This window comes from Chionomys nivalis, chromosome 4 (assembly GCF_950005125.1).
Source record: "Chionomys nivalis chromosome 4, mChiNiv1.1, whole genome shotgun sequence".
Taxonomy (NCBI): Eukaryota; Metazoa; Chordata; class Mammalia; order Rodentia; family Cricetidae; genus Chionomys; species Chionomys nivalis.
This window is the reverse complement of record NC_080089.1, coordinates 40,952,011-40,966,979: the sequence shown is the minus strand read 5'-3', so window position 1 is coordinate 40,966,979 and position 14,969 is coordinate 40,952,011. Positions and strand designations below refer to the sequence as shown.

At 42.6% G+C, this 14,969-nt stretch overlaps 1 pseudogene; it reads right to left on the bottom strand.

The window, feature by feature from the left end:
- Window positions 1-6,365: 6,365 nt before the first annotated feature.
- Window positions 6,366-6,940, bottom strand: LOC130873258 (small ubiquitin-related modifier 2-like; annotated as a pseudogene).
- Window positions 6,941-14,969: the final 8,029 nt, after the last annotated feature.

Here is a 14,969-nt window from a genome sequence, read left to right as displayed (position 1 = left end):
AGAGCCACTCTTTCCCAATCCCCCAACTCCACAGGGTCGAATAATAGTCAAATAGCTCTTAATGGCTGTTCAGGTTAACAGCCTGGCATAGCAGGAAAGCCAAGATAGGAAGATTTAAAAGAGCCATATCACATTCCCAGGCAAGAGCATGCTGGGTGCTCAGCTACCTTTCTCTATTCTTATACAGTCGAGGACCCGAATACAGAGAATGATGCTGCTCACATTTATCCCAATCAATTAAGATGGTCAGGACAGCCCCCGCAGACATGCCCACCGGGCAACCTGACCCAGACAATCTCTTCTAGTTGTGTCCAGTTGGCAGTTAAAGCTCACCGTCATGCCTACAGCTTTACTCAATGGACAGCCCACACTCCTGGCATCTACAGTATTCTGAGGTCTCCATTACAACACAGGTTTCATCTTTACAGCCTCACTTCATGGTCTCAGGCCTCCTTGCAGAAAAACTAACTCTATTACACATTGCCTGACCTCTGCACCTTCCTGCAATCCTGGTGAAAGTCTCTGTGACCCTGCCATACTGTAGTTTTGAATGTGTGTACAATCAGCACCACATGGACATCACCACTAAGTCCTTCTGCCGGCTTGTGATGTAACCTGCTGTTCTTGGTCCCAATACACAGCTACAGTGACCTCTGTGTATCTGCTGACTACACCTGGGGCACACTTCCTTAGAAAGTTGGTTTTGAGCAGGGAACCTCTCCAGGGATTCAAACACTCTCTTCCCAAATGAATTTGCGTTTTTATTCCATAGAGCCTTTGATTTGGGGTAGTGGTGTCCAGCCGTTGGTGCCAAATCAGGGGCTGTGGGTTCTTTTGAAGGTGAGAAGCCTTGCTCTCCCACACATTCTTGTTGCTGTGATGTTCTGCCTGACCCCAGCCTTCACCACAATGACTCCACCTGACTGTGAACTGCATCCTATGAAAAGTATGAGTCAATGTGAATATTTCCCTAGAGCTGAAACAGTCTGGGGGCGAGCAAAGGGAAAATGGGAGGGATGAGGAGTGGAGAGAGGAAGAACAGATGAAGGATAACATATTTAGTGCATATTATATACTTGAATGAGAATGTTACTTTATGTAATGTAGTACCGTGTACAATGAGTATTCATAATGAAAGTTTTAAAACAAAATACATAAGCCACAAAAAACTTAGCAACAAATTATTAGACTTCATCAAAATAAAAAGAACTCCTTCCTTTCAATAAAAAAGCAGTTTAAAAGACTCTCAAGTATTTGTCCCGCCCCAAAAAGCTGATGCGCACATTCTGATCAGGGCACCTACAATACGACTGTTAACACCGTAGTTCGCCATAAAGGACAGAGAGCTTTTCACAAGACTGGAAGCAGAGAAAGTAGCTGCTGTTACATTACATTGAGCACAGATCACAAAGGTGTGAAATCACTGTATTCAAGGTCAGCACAGCAGTGTATTCAGGAAATGGTTCCTTCACATCAATACCAAATCTCACCTTGCTAGAAGTAAGTGAGTTCAGCTCTGCAGGGTCTCAGGGTATAATGTCAACACCCCCTGCCCCAAAAGCAATTATATCCCTACATAATGCCAATAAACAGTTCAATATATTTTTTTAAAATATTTTATTTATTTATTATGTATACAATATTCTGTCTGTGTGTCTGCCTGCAGGCCAGAAGAGGGCATCTGATCTCATTTCAGATGATTGTGAGCCACCATGTGGTTGCTGGGAATTGAACTCAGGACCTTTGGAAGAGCAGGCAATGCTCTTAAACACTGAGCCATCTCTCAAGCCCTTCAATGTAATTTTTAAAGGTGTCATTTATAATAGGGTACTGGGTACATTTTTGTCATAATGACCCAAGCCAAGGTCATCCAGGAAGAGGCAACTTCAATTAGAAAACAACTCCGCCATCAGATTGGCCTGAAAGCAAGTCTATGGAGGATTGTCTTGATTGATTATCGATGTGGGAAGGCCCAGCCTGCTGTGGGTGGTGCCACCCTGCTGTGGAATAATCTTTTTGTACACTGTGAAGATGTATCTTTGCCAAGGCGCCTTCTGATTGGTTTAATAAAGAGCTGAATGAACAATAGCTAGACTGCAAGAGGTTAGGCAGGACTTCCGGGCAGAGAGAGAAAAGAAGAGATGAATCTAGGTGGGGGGGACACCAGATGTGACAGAGAGGAAGCAGGACATGCAGGAGGAGAGATAAAAGTCACCAGCCACTTGCCAGCACATAGATGAATAGAAATGGGTTAATTTAAGTTAAAAGAGCTAGTTAGTAATAAGCCTATGCTTTCAGAATTTGTAATAAGTCTCTGTGTCACAATTCAGGGACTGGTGGTTCAAGAAAGCCTGCTACACCACCCCTGGTCAGGTGGTCCCTGGTTGTACAAGAAGCAGGTTGAGTAAGCCATGAGGAGAAAGCCAGGGAGCAGTGTTCCTGATGGTCTCTGCTTTAGTTCCTCTCTCTGCTCCTGCTTGAGATCCTGTCCTGAATTCCTTTCATGATGGACTGGGACTGGGACACGTGTGATGGCTATTCTTGGTTGTCAACTTTACATCTGGAATGCCTTAAACCCTAAGCAACTGGGTACACCTGTGAGGGTCTTTTTTTTTTTTTTTTAATTAAATTGTTTGAAATGGGAAGATCCACCTCTAATCCAGATCTTCTGAGGTAGAAAGATCCACCTTTAGTCTGGGCTGAACCTTCTGGCAGTCTATAGAAAGAACACGGAAGAAGGAAAATTCTGCTTTTTGCCTGCTTGATTTCACTCTTACGGGCGGGTCTATTCTTTCACTGGTATTAGATCCTACTTTTTTGGGATTTTGGTATACACTGAAACCAGCTGAGACATCCAGCCTTGTGCACTGAACAACTACTGGATTCTCGAACCTTTCATTCGTAGACAGCCACTGTTGGACTAGTCAGACCACAACCTGCAAGCTAAGCCATTCTAATAAATTTTATATATATACATATATATAATACTTTATTATATAAAATATATCCGTTCATTCATATATATACCATGAGAGTCAGCAAGGGAAGCAAGGGACCATTCTGGAGAGACAGGGCATTGCTACACATGGTTCCCTGTTGTTTTTCCTAAATTAAGAACTGGTGTTCAAATTGACGTAATAATAATATGACCACGTTCACAGCTGTCACTCATTAGTGTTGTGACTTCAAATTAAATTCTTTTCTTTTTTTCAAGACATGGTTTCTCCGTGTAACAGTGTTTGCTATCCTCGACTTAGCTCTTTGAACTCACAGAGATCCACCTGCCTCTGCCTTCCGAGTGCTGAGGTTAAAGGTGTGCACCGCCACCACCCAACCTCCATGGCTAACTAGTGACTTAGCTCCGCATTCTGTCTTCAGGCAAACTTTATTTGTTAGGTCACAAACAAAATGTCACCACAGATATTAACCTTTAAACCAAGGCTCTTGACAGTCCCTTCAAGACTTCAGTGACTCTGTACTGAGTCTCACTGCCATCCTCAGCTGAGGCTCAGCTCTCAGTGCCTTCTAGTAATTTCCACAGTGCTGTGTACCTAAGCATGTCCTTAAAGCATCCCCAAGTAGCTGCCGAGGGAATTTGAGGGGACAAGTGACACTGATCCCAAGGGAGAGGGTAGACGGCCACACCTGACAAATGAGGATAAATGGCTGTCTAAATACTACAGGCAGGTCTCCTCCACAGCTGGACAGCCTCTTCAAAATAGATTGCTGTAATGGGTTAAAGCCATGGGCAGTGTAATTTTGGAGGATTCGAAGAGACTTAAGAGTATTGGGCATGTATTTGTTCCTTCTGTTGTTTGCTTACACAACTATAAAATGTTTAGTATGTAGATAGTCCGTGAAGCTTTCAGTTTATTTAGTCACTTATTTTTGTGATGACAGGACCTTGTGTACTAGGTACGTAATCTAACACTGAACTTGACCCCTAATTCTGAGGGAGCTCCTGTGTTCCTGTGCTAGCCAAAAGAAGGCTTTAAAAAGCTTGAGGCTGCTTGTGGTTTGGTCTCCTCTCTCTCTCTCTCTCTCTCTCTCTCTCTCTCTCTCTCTCTCTCTCTCTTTCTCGATCGCTCGCTCGCTCCTGCTCTCCTTTTTGCTGCTGGAAATCAAAGCCTTGTGCATGATAAACACACACAGTACCACTGAACTATGTTTCCAGACTGAATCTGCCATTGTAAATAGGTTCAGTGGAGGACACTGTGTTGCCATCTGCCCAAGGCTGGCTTTGTGAGTGTCTGACCTGTACAGTTGCTCAGAGACATGAATAGAAGGACAGGCTTGGTTTAATGTTATTTTGTTGATGTGTTGACATTATGGATAATTCTGAACGTGGAATTCCACATTCTCATTTTACCCTAGGCTGCACAATATGCAAGCCATCTTGTATAAATGCCAACAGAGTTCACCACTCCCTCTTTCTTTGAACCCCTCCTGCCCTAAGTCAATTCTGTTGGCTGGAAAAAGCTAGAAAGGCCTGTGGTCTCTGGGAATCATGTTTTCTCATCTTTTCAACTTTTGAATTCCTTCTCTGACATACTATGATCCCTACTGGGAAAATCTAGACGTTTCTAAGACAATCTATTCCTTAACTATTTGTCATAGAAGAACACCATGATTCAGTGAAGCACATTCCTTGAGTAGCTACATCAATATTCTATGTATTCTTTTCCAGTTACCTTTTCTATTCCACCAGATGAAATCCATATGGAGAACCAGGGAAAAGCATGAAACCTGGGAAGCACAGAACCACGTGGCAGCATACGGGATGCGGATGTTGTGCTGTCTCAAACATAGCCTGCTCCCAACCTCAGGCAGAGCTTCTGGTCCCTGTGTTGTTTTACTGTGATGTTTCCAACCTCCTCTTCATTTCAACACCGTGGATGGCTTTCAGATCACATCTGTCATTTAGAAAGCTAACCTGGGATGCGGGGATGTAACCATTCAGTGATAGAACCCTTGCCTAGCATAGATAAGGAGCCATGTTCAATCCTCAGCAAAGAGAGAAAGACAGACAGAGACAGAGAAGGGGCAGAGAGTCAGAGAGGGACAGAAACCCTACTTCTCAAAAAAACCTTAAGTCCATTGTATGGATTTAAAAATATAATGGTGACTCTTCCAGAATAACAACCAGCATTAGAGAAATTCATTGCTCCCCGTGTCTTGGAGTGCTGTATCCAGGCACCATGTTGACAAGGTCCCTACCATGTGAGATCTCCTCTGGGGACCTGAAAACAAGGGACAAAGACAAATGAGAAAACCTCAGGACTTTCTTTCACAGTATCTGGATAGGAGACAGACAGGAGAGACAGTGGGAGAGGGGGAGGGTCAGATGCAAACTGCTGAGAGGTTCTGGCTATTCAGGGAGTGGTATTTGATGATCCTGTTCTCTGTGCTAGAGAGCAAACCCTTTTGTATCTTTGGATGTCTGTGAGTGTGTGAGCTCTGAACCTCACGTGGGACATCGCTAACCCCCCTGAGTTGCTCTCCCTGAGGCAGCTGAAGCGATAGAAATAGATTGTATCGCAATACAATACAACCTGTATGCAGAGAGCTGCGTGGAGCCGCACCTGATGGTGCTGGCCTCCGCCCTCCGCGATCCCGAAAGTGAGTGCTCTCTGTAATAATCAACTCCTTATGGCTAAGGCCTGACTTATGCTATTATCACGCAATGATCGTCAGCTGCTTGCATATACGTGGACCTATGGACAGTGCCCAGGTGGCAATCCGGGGTTGGCGGCCCGTGCCTATTTAAGGGCTGGGAGCGGTTTGCCCGGGGAGAGAGAGAGAGAAAAGGAAAGAGAAGTTGTGAATAAAGTCCTGAATAAAACTGCTGCAAGAAGAGCTCCGGTGTTGCGTCTTCCTTGCTGGACGAGGGGGGCCGTGACACCTGTATATGATAAACCAATAGCTAACAGTATTTTCTTTTTCTTTTTTTTCATTGTAATCAAGAAGTTTATTTAAACAACAAGACTCTTGACTTGAAGGGAAAACTATCTAGGATCATTTTGTTCAAGAGTAATTTATCCCTACTTAAAGACAGATTGCCCTACATGTAACAGCTACGTACAAAAAAGTTATAAAATTGTCCTTGGTTTTACAATGATAAATGAAAAACATTAAAATTCTCCAATCGAACAAGGTATGCAAGGATTTTGTGGTTGGGTTCTTTTGTTAAAACATTGAGAGCAAAATTACTTACTGGAATATAAAGAGCTGAATGAGCATGCCACTAATGGAGCAGGGGGATATTTTCACAGAACCTCCTCCATCTGCTGTCAATCAAAACAGAACATTGGCCATTTAGTTTAAAAAAGAAAAAAAAAAGAAAAAGAAAAAAGCTCAATATGCTTGTGCACATACACCAGTTACTTTATGTACAATAAAGAAATGGGGACAGGGAAATGAAAGAATAGAGAAAACTATACTGTAGTAGTCAGGATGTGGTGGAACCAAATTGCGGCTTTCTAATTGCGAATGTACTCTTGGTCTATAACAAAATTCTGGAGTAAAGTAGCAAGTTCCCTTTTTAGTAGACACCTCCTATCTGCTGCTGGAACACATCAATCGAATCTTCATCCTCCATTTCCAACTGTACAGGTGTGTCTGTTTCATTGATTGGCTGCCCATCAAACCGAAATCTGATCTGCCTCATTGACAAACCCTGTCATTCACAATAGGCTTTCATTAGTTTACTAAGTGGTGTATGCCTCTTAATTTTAAACTGCACCACAGAGCCATCCTGACCCGCCACCTTCAAATTAATATGGTCGTTGTTCTCGGTCTTGACTCCTTCCTTGGGTTTCTTGTCGGCCATGGCGAACGCCGGAGTCTCCTCAGCTGCCGCTTCACAAAAGAGGCACCAGGTCCGCACTGAAGGAGCACACAGGCAGCACCAGGAGCGGCAGAAGAAGGAGGCGGCAGCGGCGGATGACAGCTAACAGTATTTTCAATCGGGTAAAATTGAAAGCATTACACTTAAGTCAGCCAGAGCTATAAAATGAATGAAAGAAAAGGGGTACAAATAATGAAGGAAAGAGTCAGCTCACCCTCAACTGTAAGCAATATGAGCTTAAAGACTCCACCAGAAAACTCATGGATCTGAAAATTATTTTCATCAAAGTAACAGAATACAAAATCATCACATAAAAATCACTAGTTTCTCCATGTACCACTAACAAACATGCCAAGAAAGAAATTGGGAAAACATTTCCATTCACAACCCTTCGAAGAAACTTAATCAAGGACATGAAAGATATCTACAATGAAAACTAGAAGGATCTCTCCTCATGTTCATGGATTGGGAGATTAAGTATTGGGGAAAACTGTCAAATTGATGACTATAGTTTCAAAGAAATTCCCACCAAAATCCTAAAGATGCTCTTCACAGATCTAGAAAAATGATCCCGATATTCTGATGGAAATATAAAAGACACTGAATGAATGAAGCAACCTCAAGCAGAAGAGTAATGTTGGTGGTATCACCATACCTAATTTCAAATTACACTGCCGAGCAGTAGTAACAAGAACAGCATGGCATTGGTGTAAAACATAGATCTATAGATCAATACAATAGAATAGAGGTCCCAGAACACAGAAGTAACCTCATGCTTCTAGGACCATCTGATACTGGGCAAAACTGGAAAGATATATATTTAACAACCGGATATTCTTTATCAAAGGATGCTGGGAAAATAAGGATGTCCAGATCAAAGGCATTAATGTAAGGCTTGAGACTACTAGAAAAAAAAAATCCTGAGGAAACATTTCAAAGTAGAGGCCTAAGAAAGGACTTTTTGAACAAGACTACAATAGCTCAAGAGATAATATCAAGAATTGGATTGCATGACATTGAAACCTTCTGCACCACAAAGGAAACAATAGAGTGAAGAGGCAGTTTACACAATGTAAGAAAATCTCTACCAGCTTCTCACAGAGCAGGAGTTTAATATCCAGAACATATACAGAGCTTTTAAAAAGAAACTCAAAAAAAAAAAAAACAAAAGAACAAATAACCCAACCAATAAATGGGAAATTTTCCCAAACAGATGTTTCCTGTGGTAATTTAAATGATAATGAACCTCATAGGTCCACATGTTTAAATGCTTAGTACCCAGTTAATGGAACTGTTTGGGAAGGATTAAGAGGTCTGGCCTTCTCAGAGTGGGTGTGACCTTGTTGGAGAAAGTGTGTCGTTGGAAGTGAGCTTGAGATTTCAAAAGCCCATGCCAGGCCCGGCAGGCATGGTTCTCTCTCTGCCTGCTGCCTGCAGATCAGGATGTAGAGCTCTCCGTTACTGCTTCAGTCTGCATGTCTGTTTCCCGACATGATGCTAAATGGACTAAGCTTCTAAACAAAAGTATCACACCACTTTGAAGATTCACTTTGTTAGCTTGTTTATGTATGTGTGTGAGTATGTACTACCAAAGGTGTGCATGTGTGTGTGTGCTTTCATGCACAGATATACAAAGGCAGAGGCCATGGCTGGTATCAAGTGCCCTCATCTATTACTCTTCATCTATTCCTTTGAGGCAGGGTCTCTCTTTGAATCCAGGACTCAAGTTTTCGCAGCTAGCAGGTGATATTTGTGCTGCTTCAGACATTTTTACTTTGTTTATCTGTTCCTACTTAATGTACTGGTTTTTCAAGGGCTCTTAAAGGAGCCCTGTACTTTTTTTTTTTCAGCTTTCTCAGGCCCTACCTGAAAATGCAGTCCCATGTTGGCCACCAAAATGTTGTTGTGAATTTTTTTTTTCTCTTTTACTCTTTAGCTCTTTTGGGGGGCCCACCATCCAGCTCCCATATAAATCATGCACAGCGAATCAGTTTTACTTATAAACACCTGACCTTAAGTTGTCTCATTTCTAACCAACTTTTCTTAAATTAACCTACCTACTTTTTGCTCCTGGGCTTTTTCCTTTTCTTACTTCTGTATGTCTTACTTTCCTTCTTACTCTGTGGCTGGCTGTGTGGCTGGGTGACTGGCCCCTTGCATCCTCCTCTCCTTATTCATGTTCCTCCTTCTCCCAGATTCCTCCCCCTAATTATCCTCTCTGCCTTCCAGTCCCACCTATTTCTCTCTCCTCCCTCACTATTGGCCGTTCAGCTCTTTATTACACCATCATGTGCATTAGACGGGTACAGGGGACACAGCTTCACAGAGTTCAACAAATGCAGCACAAACAAAAGTAACACACCTTAAAATCATATTCCCCAACAAAGAGCAAAGGCAGCAAGCTGCAGCTCTCTTTCCATTTCTGCCCCACTGACAGCTGGGGTTACAGGTGTTGATATGGACCCCTAAATCTTCAAAGTAGTGTGATACTTTTGTTTTGGACTCCTTTCCTTTTCAAAAACAGTTTAGAGGGGCACAGAGGTGTGGACCTGTAGTTTCAGCACTTGGGAGGTAGAGGCAGGAGGATTAGAGTTGGAGGCCATCTTTGGCTACATAGTTATTTTGAGGCCAGCTTATGGATGGTGTTTATATGGATGTTATGTGGGTGATGGGATCCAAAACACTGGCCCTCACGATGGTGTAACAAGTGCTCTTAACCACTGAGTCATCTCTCTTGCCCCATACCATGTCTTAAAAATTGCTAATTAAAAAGTCAGCATTAAATTTACAAAATCAGAAAAAGCCTGAACAAAATAATGGGGTGGAAAGTGGAATTAAAAAAAAAATCAAAGCTTTGGGTTACAACAGCCGTCTGGGACTTGCTTAAATAAGAGAATGTTTTCATCAGAAAGCAAAGAACCCTGTTTCCTTTCAATTCTGTTGGAAAAGTACAGGAAAGGGCTCTGGCTGGCCAACTGGATCATTGCCTGTCTGTGGGTAAGAAAAAGAAAGTGTCCTTAGAGTACAGGGCTGGAGGAGAGAAGGAAAGAACGCTGCACAAATAAAATAAAGATCCCCGGGGTGGGGGAGGGGGCAAGGAGTCAACAACTCTGAGAAAGATGAGAAGTTTTGTTGTTGAAGGGGAAAGGAAAATGAAGATCACTGCATAAGAACAGAGATGGACAGCAGTGATCCCAGGAGAAGAAATGTAATTGCCTAAGGCGACATCATCCACGGTCCCCCTGTAGGTATGGGGATACTACCTAAGACTCCCAGCAGACACCTGACACTGTGGATGGCACCCAGCCTTATGAATATTGTCCCACATGTACAAGCCTATGGTGAAGCTTGATCCACAAATTAAGTACAGTTAACACAAATGAATAATAAAAAGATACAGTGGCTGCAGAACTATGTCGTGGTGAGTTAAGTGGAAACATCTTATTGACAAAGAAATGATGTCCACCCTGGGAGGGTAGGACAGCACAGTGCAAGATTTGAGCATGCCACGCAGAACAGTGTGCAATTTAAAACCTATGAATTTTTTATTTCTGGAATTTTCCATTTAGTATTTCAGACAACAGCAGATAGCTGGAAACCAAAGCAGAGGAATGTGGCACCAAGGAGAAGGGGAGGTTATTGTTTTGTTTGAAATTTTTTTTAAAAAAAGACTTTGTCACTTGTTTATTTGTTTTCTGTGTTCAAGCAGGCTTCAGACTCAGCTTCCTGTGTGCTGGGAGTGTAACTGGACACTTAGACGGTTGAAATTATTTTTGCTGCGGTTCTTTTTCGCTTCTGATGTTTTTGTTTTGGTTTTCTTTTTTCCTCTCATGTGTGTGCACACAGAATATGTGCATGTGTGTGTGTGCTTGTGTGCTCACCTGTACATGCACTCACAGAAACCAGAGAGGGTGTACGGTGTCCTACTCCATCATCCTCTCTCTTGAGTCAGGGTCTCCTGCTGAACCATGAATTGGGCTGGCCCCAGCAATCCTTCTGTCCCTAACCCCACAGCATTGTGGGTACAGACGCTGGTGCAGCCATATTGATATGGATCCTGTGGTCAGATCCTTGCAGGTGTGCGGCAAGCACACATAAAGCCAACTCTCTAGCTCATGATTTTCTTTTCTGTAAGTAAAACAATTGAATAACGAGGAAGCATTAAAATGTTCAGTATGTTTTTAAATTGATGTCTACTAAGAAGTTTAATATTGTATGGGGAAAATTATTTAAATCTTGTTTATTTATAGAGAAGGCCTTGCTTGGTAGCTCTTACTGATCTGGAACTCACCATGAAGACCTAGCTACTCTCAAACCGATTATGCTCTTGCTGCTACAGCCTTCTGAGGGCTGGGATTACAGGCATGTTGCCATTACGTTCCTTAATCTAATCTATAATAAATTTGAAAGCCAGCATTCTGGATAGATGAGAACATATGCTTTGGAAATTAAAATAGAAAGCACATTTGAACAGTGTGATAGTGTTAACTGTCAAGACTTCTTTTCAAGTCTGTGGGAGATAATCTGATTACGCCAATGGATGTGGGAAGGCCCACTCATTGTGGGCGGCATCATGGCCTGCCTGGGATCCTGGGTTGTAGAAATGGAGAAAAGGACCCGAGTTGTATTGAGCATTTATTGCTCTCTGGTTTCTGATTGTAAATGTGAGCAGCTGGTACAAGCTTTTCAAACCTTGGCTTTCCCAAGATCAGCGTATCTTTGAACCGTGAGCCAAAATAACTCCTCTCTCCCTTAAGTTGCCTTTGTCCGACTGTTTGATCATGGGAACAGGAAAAGAAACTAAGAAAGTCACATGACAGTGGAGATGAGCTGGCTGAAGCAGTTGAGTTCTTGAGCCTGGGTGGAAGACCCTGTGTGTTTCTGGTCTTGGCAGTCAGACCAAGAAAGAGGCCACAGAGCAGGTACTGCACGCAGGCATATAAGATGTCTCTCTAATCCACTATCTTCTTGAGCTCTGGGAAAACTCAGAGGAGGATATTCATCTGTCCAATTAGAGATGTTCTTTCATTGAAAGCCACTTCCGAGCCCACAGACCACAGGCATAGAGGGATTAGCAGAATCCTGAACCCAAAATGGTGGCTAACATGTCCACAGAAAGGCCACAGGGAGGCTTGAGTTTCCTTGTGGTTGGAGTGTGTGGAGTTAACAGCTCAAATATAACCACACAGGCTTGGAACAGAGTGCAAAGAAGTGAATGAGAACAACTTAGCCTGTATTGGATGCAGGCCAAACTACCTTGTAGGAAAATGTGCCTGCAAGGCTCTGGTGCTCGCTAGGAGAGACTTGCCTCCCCTGTGCATTAGAAAGGTCTAACCGCAGTCCACCGAACATGCACGAAGACCCAACACAAACATCTTCCCTTAGCCCAAGCCCTGAAGCAATTGCTTCCACTAGGGCCTTCTGAGCCAAGGAAGATCAATAAGGATACTGCATAGGCAATTGTAACTGGGGGCCCTCTAGGCTAGTTATTGTGTTTTCTCGGAGGGCCTTAGCTGTTTACCAAAAATGGAGAAATACTGTTAAACGTTGAATCTTTTGATGTTTTACTTTCCAAAAATAAACTTTGGTGGGTATTTTAAAAACCACTCATCAAATATTTATCAAGCAGCTAACTACCCGCAAGGTGTTATACTAAACTGTTAGAGTTACACTGCATGCATAAGATTAACTATCTTACAACCAACACACCTAAGCGTGCTTGCCAAGTGAGTTTTCTCTTCTCACAGCAGTTGTGCCAGGAGATCATGCTCTTTGCCCAGTGGGATGTGGGAATCGAGAGTAATTTTATGAAATACTTTCCTTGGGCTTCACCTCCAGTGTCTGTGGTACATTCTTCTGGATGTGCTTGATGTTGCAAAGATGTGGTGAAAAGAAGTAGGAAAAGCTTGAGGACCGCGTTCTCTGATTCGAGAAAAGGAAATGGAGAAGCTGGAGAAATGCTTGGTATCTAAGAGCACATTCTGCTTTTGCAGGGCACCTGAGTTCAGATCCCAGAACCCATGTCTGTTGGTGCACAGCTACCTGAAACTACATGTCCAAGGGATCAGATGCCATCTGCTGGCCTCTCTGTGCACTGCATTCATGTGCATACACACACACACACACACAAACACACACACAAAACATGGGGCACAGGGGTATTAAAGATAAAAAAAATTAAAGAAATGGAGTCTATGCACACACAGAAAGGTCATACGTGACCATTTGGAGCAGTTTTAGCGATAATGGCCTGGACTTGTTAGTCCCAGAACCCAGCAATGGATGAAGGGGTACACAGCCTGTGCTACCAAGTGGCAAACTCTCTGGCCATAAGAAGGAATGCAGTAGTGATATACACTTCCACACGGGGGAGTGTCCAGCCTATGTGCAGAGTGTAAGATACCACAGACAAAAGATCACCTAAGATAAGATTTCATTTACAAGAAATGTCTCCAAAAGGCAGAAACAACATGAATGAGAAGTGTCCCCTGGGCTGAGGATGAGGGCAAGGAATGGCAAAGTTCTAAAATGAGCTTGGGATGGTGCTCAACTCCATGTCGTACTCAGAATCACTGAAGAAAGGAACTTTATTATAAGTAAATTATACTTCAGTTAAGCTTTAGAAATAAAGACGGTAGGATGCAGAGATGGTTCAATGGATAAAATGCTTGCTGAGTAACTATGAAGACCTGGGTTCAAATTCCCATAACCAAGTAAAGTCAGACCAAGTATCTTACACATCTGTAATCCCAACACTCCCATAGACACGAGAAGCAGAAACAGGGGAACCCCTGGAGGCTTGCTCATCCAGTAGAAAAAAAAAACAGAAACAATGCTTTAGGCTCTCCTCTGACATCCCCATGTGTGATGCATCCTTGTTTTGCACACTCACGTTAACATACATGTATGCATCACTGCATACATACACACACATACGTGAGAGGGCTATTAAAAAATACATAAGAAAGTACACTAGTAGGTATCCTAATTCAACTTGGGGTCAGTTGTGAACCATTTGCAAAGTAAATACAGTATACAGAGAGAATTATGTTTTAAAAAATTCCTAAAATCAGAGACACAGTGGCAACACCTTGGGAATGGGCATATAATTTCTGCAGTGACAGACAGCTGTCATACGCAGAGTCTGATGGCCATTCCTCAGAGATTGCTGTCTCCATCACAGGCCTCCTTTTCCCGTACTACATCCCACTGAGGAGATAAGCTGTAGAAAGAGGCATTTATTTTATTAATAAAATACACTAATGTCAAACAAGTTCATATACTTTATCTTCCCTTAAAGTTTAAACTGATAGACAAGAAAAATGAAAGTTCCTTTTTTCCTCATAGAGGATTGAAAAAAAACCCTACAGATAAGTGTAGTCCTCATCCCCCATCAAGGACACTCCTCTTTGCAACAGAGACCATTATAGAAAGCTACAGCCAATCAAAATGAGGAGTCCACTCCCAAAGGAAATGTCTGTAATCTGACTCCTGCCTGTAAGGCTTAGGGTCACTGCAAAAGAGGGAGCAGAAAGATTCTAAGAGCCAGGGGATCAGAGAAGACGTTGAGGTAACGTCAGAGGTCACATCCCCATGAAGTCTTGCCAACATGACTGCCTAACATGACCTGAACAGAACAAGGACGACAACCATGGACATGCTAATATGGATGGGAGAAGGGGGCCAGGGAGCATCACCTCTGCATAGGGAGCTGCAGACAACTGGGATGCTGGGAAAGGAGAGACAGTCTTTCCCAGGGAGGAGCACATCAAGTTGTCGATCAGCGCCTTACGATCATCCCTGAAAATATACGGATATACACAAGTGTCGTTATATAGACTGACTGGGTGTAGACACTTATGCATTTAGGAATATGTTTCTATGTGTTCATATACATACATGTGTGTATGTAACAATAATTAATGAAAAACAGGCCATGAATTTGAAAGAGAGCAAGGAAGGGTATATGGGGGTGGGGCTTAAAGGGAGGGAAAAAAAAGAGTGAACTGATATAATTCTAATATAATCTCAAAAATAAAAGAAAAATTTAAAAGCCTTACATGCACAATTTTTGTTTTGATTTTGATGTTTTAGGGATTATAAATATCAAACCCTGGGTCTG